Source organism: Leptidea sinapis, chromosome 5 (genome assembly GCF_905404315.1).
Source record: "Leptidea sinapis chromosome 5, ilLepSina1.1, whole genome shotgun sequence".
NCBI classification, from domain to species: Eukaryota; Metazoa; Arthropoda; class Insecta; order Lepidoptera; family Pieridae; genus Leptidea; species Leptidea sinapis.
Window position 1 is genome coordinate 1,085,868 of NC_066269.1, and position 6,378 is coordinate 1,092,245.

Below are 6,378 nucleotides of genomic sequence, written 5' to 3' on the forward strand. Positions count from 1 at the left end.
TTTCAGCTGGGCTTGACTCCTCTTGAGGTCATCGGTGGCGGCTTCAAAGCTGTGATACCACAATCGCGGATTTTCCTGCCAAAATGGTGGTATGCGCATCGACAGTGAAATGCTGGAGATTTCTGTCGCGGTGGGCTCTGGGAGTGGCTGAGACTAGTTTGTGTCTTCCATTTCTTCGTCGGGTAGATATTCCTCGAGCAGAGATTCGTCGAACAGGAATTCGTCGATTCGGAGAGCTGATGAAGCTGTGATTCGATGTGTAGCCGGGCAGAGGTTCGGTGATCTTCTGTTCAGGAATCCCTCCGTCGGTGTTCTTATGCGTGCTTCCTTCCGTCGGTGTTCTTGTTCGGGCTTCCTGGCTTCCTTCCGTCGGTGTTCTTGTTCGGGGTCACCACTTTAGAGACTGAGCGCTTGGAGATTAAATAAAACAACTGCTTGACTGTGAGGAATATGTGGAAGGTGACATTTAATTCAGTTGCATGATATATATACAAAATCCTTAAAACCAGTTAACCAATTACAATTGTTACTTAAAAAATATTTACCAGTTTAGAAAATACACACCAATACTAAAGCTTACATTTTGACCAATAGTAAAACGTTTCATTCAATAAGAATTGAGAATAATATTATGTGTTCTATCTCGCTCTAAAACTAATGTTATCGCAGTAAACCGGCGCGCTTGTGTAAACTCGCGTCGAACCTCGATCATCCGATGTCAATGAGCATTTAGCACCTACTCTGTCGCTCATTGATTAAAATTGCATGAATAGTGATCGACGCCCCGACGCATCAGTCGAGTACGCTCGGCCTTGCTGTGAGGTTGTGTAACGCGGAGGATATGACTGATCACGTGAGTATATCTGCGGTCGTCGCGAGAACGTGACAATGCTTGTACTTCGATGAGATGACTACTGGTGATCTGTATGATTCTATAAGTTGATGTATAGCATTATGAAATGGTTCTTATCAGACCTAAATATTACGTTATATAAAATAAAATGTTCGGCATACGCTTATTACAGTTATTATGCACGATTAATATTTCTACGATCTATAATGCTACGAAGGTATTACGTTACAAGTTAGATATTAGACATTTGTATTAATTGATATGATTGGTTGTAGGTACAGCTACAGGAGTCCCCTTCAAGTGAAACGCACCGGCAACTTGATGTGTCGGCCTGTCCTTGACATTTTGATAGGCTGGTAACTTAATCTTGGGTATTGGTGGTATGTTTGTCAGGTATGGTATCGGTAAGGTTATTGGTAATTTGTACAGGTAAAGGTAATGCATATAATGTATTGTTTTCTTCGGTTTCATTTAATAAATATGCAGGTTTTAAACGGTCGATCGATATGTTTGTTTGACGACCTCTTAACTGAATGGTAAAAACTTTACCGCTTCGTTTGATAACACGGTACGGTCCTTCATATGTTTGTAATGGTGGTTTTACTGAATCTATTCTAATAAACACATGACTGCATGTATGTAAGTCTTGATGAACAAATATGTGTTTGTTATTACAATGTGGAATAGGTGAGTGTGGTTTATTAGCTGTAATATGGGTATCTAATTTATCAACGTAGGTATGATCCAATGAGGTAGATAATGTTGGTGTGCTTATGTGGAAGAAATCACTTGGTAGACGAAGGTTATAGCCGTATGTTAGTTCGGCGGCGCTAACGCCTGTGTCCGATCGTAGAACTGCGCGTAGGCCTAATAATACGGTTGGTAGTTCATTGACCCATGAACAGGTGTTTGTTAACCTTGAACGAAGGGCTCTCTTCAAGCAACGATGAAAGCGTTCTACCTTTCCGTTACTCTTTGGGTTATAGGTAGTACTTCGTATCCGTTAGCTCCCATAGTTTTCATGAGGTTGGTAAACAGAGTGCTTTCGAATTGTCGACCTTGATCACTAGTTAGTGTCGCTGGGCATCCAAATCTTGAGATCCAGTGATTGTAGATGATATCTGCAATTGTCTCGGCTGTAATATTTTCGCTAGGGATTGCCTCAGGCCAACCAGTATGTCTGTCGATCATTGTTATCAGATAACGATGTCCTTGAGCAGAGGTAGGTAGAGGTCCAAAAATATCTATGTGTATATGCTGAAAACGATCGCTTGCGTCAAAACATTGAATTTTGCTGACTGTGTGGCGTTGTATTTTACTTTTCTGACAATTTATACAAGTTTTACTCCACTTCCCGATGTCGATATTCATTGAAGGCCAAAATAATTTTTGAGATATTAATTTACGTGATGTTCGTATTCCTGGGTGAGTAATATTATGTACACTATTAAAATTTTTGTTTGCGGAATTCTGTAGGTATGTAAGGACGTACATGACTTGTTGATGTTTCGCAATATAATTCTAGGTTCGTGTTAGGTACATTTATTTTCTTGAAGGTTAAGTTTGGTTGTTGAATGAGTTGTGTTATGCTGCTGTCTCTCTCTTGTGCGATTGATAATTCGCTGTAGTCGATCGTAGGTGACACTGTTATTGTTTCTATTCGACTTAATGCGTCGGCAATAATATTGTTTTTTCCACTGATGTGTCGAATATCGGTTGTGAATTCACTGATGAATAATAATTGGCGCGTTCGGCGTGGCGTTTCGTTTGCAGTATGTGTTTTATTCATAGCGAATGTGAGGGGTTTGTGGTCTGTGAATATAATTAATTCACGTCCTTCAAACATCTTACGGAAATGTTTCACTGACTTATAGACGGCTGAGAGTTCTCTGTCATACGCTGAGTATTTCTTCTCCGCCTCCGAGAATTTCTTTAAGAAGTAACCGAGTGGTTGCCAATTTTTTTCGATGTTTTGTTGTAGGACGGCACCGACTGCATTGTCAGACGCATCGCAGAATATTGCGATAGGGGCATCATGTGATGGGTGAACGAGTAAGGTAGCTTTAGATATGCTATTCTTGCACTCTTCGAATGCTTGCCATGCTTCGTCGGTCCATTCAATTATTGTTTTATCACGTTTCTTGACATGGTGTAGGTAAGCGTTTAGCGGAGCTTGCAGCATTCGGTATGTGGTCACGATAGAAATTTAACATGCGTAGAAATCGTCTTAAACCTTCTATAGTTTTCGGTTTTGAATATTCGGTAATGGCTTTAATCTTCTCTTCTGGTGGCTGTATACCGTTTTTTGATACGATGTATCCAAGAAATTTGACTTCCGTTTGGCCTAAGTTACACGGTATCACTATCAACCCCGGGGGTTTGATTTTTTCTTCCAATCTTGTAAGAACTGTTCTTAGGTGATCGCGATGCTCAGTCTCGTTTGCTGTGGCTATAAGAAAATCGTCGATAAATGGGAAAACGTAGTCTTATCCACGGAGCACTTCGTGAATAAATCGCTGAAATGTTTGTCCCGCATTCTTCAGACCAGGACACATGCGAGGAAATTTGAATAAAATCATTGGTGTGATGATAGCTGTTTTCTCCAAGTCCTTTTCCCTGGTCTTCAATTGTTGGTAAGCGCGGTTGAGGTCGATTGTGGAGAATATTGTTTTGCCAGACATATGATGGGTGAAGTCCTTGACTCTCGGCACTGGATAACGATCGGGTTTGGTTATGCTGTTCAATCGTCTATAATCACCGCATACCCGTACATCGCCATTCTTCTTAGGTACCATATGGAGTGGTGAAGACCATGGACTTTTACTCGGTCTGCAGAGTCCTTGTTGCATCATGTTTTCGAATTCTTTCTTCACTATTTCATAACGATGAGGTGGAATGGGACGAGCACGGCAATGTAATGGAGGTCCTTGTGTTTCAATATAATGTTCCACGTAAATTTTTGGCGATAATTGCATCGAAGTTAATCTCGTGGTACCGGGGAATTCGGCGAGTATCGCATGGTACGGGGCCTGTATATCGATACTTCGTACTGTGGGTAAGATCGTTGACATTATCGGCGCGTTGATTTTAAGATTTGTGACGGCATCAATCAATCTTCGATTTTTTTAATCTACGGTGAGATGATGGTGGTTGAGAAAACCGGCACCTAATATTGGTTTCGTGACGTCAGCTACAATAAACTTCCACTTGTATGGTCGACGGAGGTTGAGATCGAGTTTGTAATGTTTTTTCGCCATAAGTAGAAATTATTGTGTTGTTTGCAGCGTACAATTTAAATGGTAGAGGCATTGCTTTCAGGCCTAGTTTTCTTGGTAGGACGGATATATTAGCACCGGTATCTACTAAGAATGACATCTTTGTTTTCTTGTCTGTGACAAAAAGGCGGTATGATGTGTGAAGGACGCTGGGTTCCGCCGCAGCTAACGTCCGTTCTAGTTTCCCGATGGCTCCTTCCTGATGTTGCAGGGCGTAGTACAACGTCGTGCTTCACTACCAAATCGGCGATGGTAATAGCAGTAAAGTGTTGGTGAGCTATTGAATGTGCGGGAACGGTGTTATTACGAGCTTCTATTGCCAGATGACGAGCGAAATCGGTGGCAATGATAGTGTTGAGATGGCCTTGACTTGAGTTCGGCGACTTCTAGTGATAGTTTTCGTATCTCGTTAATAAGGAATTGTGTGTGATCTACCTGATTTGACGTCGATGATTCTGGAACTGATGCTGGTGGCTGGCTGGAGACGGCTGGAGGCTGGCTGGAGACGGCTGGTGGCTGGCTGGCGACGTCTGCTACCTCCTGGATTTGCTCCATCATCGTGTCAGCAAGCAACGCTCCAGCGTGGACTTCGCGCTGAATGACTCGCTGACGGCGAGCACGGAGCGGACGTGGGCTGGCAGCAGCTTACTCCACATCATGCGGAGGGTGGAGTCGGTAACCTTTTCCCTTTCAAGGTTACGCATGCGTCGCAGTAGCTGTGAAGGCTTCTGGTCTCCAAGCTCCATCTCGGCGAGTAGCTTCTGGAACTTGCAGCTGTCGGATTCTTCATACACACCGATATGAGACGTTCCTTGATTGCTGAATATTGTTTGTCTCTCGGTATGTTGAATAGGATGTCGGAGACTTGTTCGATGTCAGCCTTTTCTAATTTGACGAACACCATCTGTTTCAGCTGGGCTTGACTCCTCTTGAGGTCATCGGTGGCGGCTTCAAAGCTGTGATACCACAATCGCGGATTTTCCTGCCAAAATGGTGGTATGCGCATCGACAGTGAAATGCTGGAGATTTCTGTCGCGGTGGGCTCTGGGAGTGGCTGAGACTAGTTTGTGTCTTCCATTTCTTCGTCGGGTAGATATTCCTCGAGCAGAGATTCGTCGAACAGGAATTCGTCGATTCGGAGAGCTGATGAAGCTGTGATTCGATGTGTAGCCGGGCAGAGGTTCGGTGATCTTCTGTTCAGGAATCCCTCCGTCGGTGTTCTTATGCGTGCTTCCTTCCGTCGGTGTTCTTGTTCGGGCTTCCTGGCTTCCTTCCGTCGGTGTTCTTGTTCGGGGTCACCACTTTAGAGACTGAGCGCTTGGAGATTAAATAAAACAACTGCTTGACTGTGAGGAATATGTGGAAGGTGACATTTAATTCAGTTGCATGATATATATACAAAATCCTTAAAACCAGTTAACCAATTACAATTGTTACTTAAAAAATATTTACCAGTTTAGAAAATACACACCAATACTAAAGCTTACATTTTGACCAATAGTAAAACGTTTCATTCAATAAGAATTGAGAATAATATTATGTGTTCTATCTCGCTCTAAAACTAATGTTATCGCAGTAAACCGGCGCGCTTGTGTAAACTCGCGTCGAACCTCGATCATCCGATGTCAATGAGCATTTAGCACCTACTCTGTCGCTCATTGATTAAAATTGCATGAATAGTGATCGACGCCCCGACGCATCAGTCGAGTACGCTCGGCCTTGCTGTGAGGTTGTGTAACGCGGAGGATATGACTGATCACGTGAGTATATCTGCGGTCGTCGCGAGAACGTGACAATGCTTGTACTTCGATGAGATGACTACTGGTGATCTGTATGATTCTATAAGTTGATGTATAGCATTATGAAATGGTTCTTATCAGACCTAAATATTACGTTATATAAAATAAAATAAAAAATAAATCATAATAACTTAAAAAAATTATAGATATTTAAAAAAAATAAATAGGTTAGGTTAACAAATGGTTTATTTGGCGTGATTTGCGCTATATTTACTCTCCATATTAAATTAAACATTTAATTATGTGCATAGCAAATATTAATTTGTATGAACTATATTGATAATTCAATATTTAATAAATACAAAGCACACATGTTTATATATGCAATACATGTCAGATTAATGTATGAATTGTAACTTACTTAGTACCCATAAGATTTTCCGGCACTATTATTTACACCACTTTCTTCCATAATTTATAGAATTTTCACTTAACTTTATGAAAGTATAAT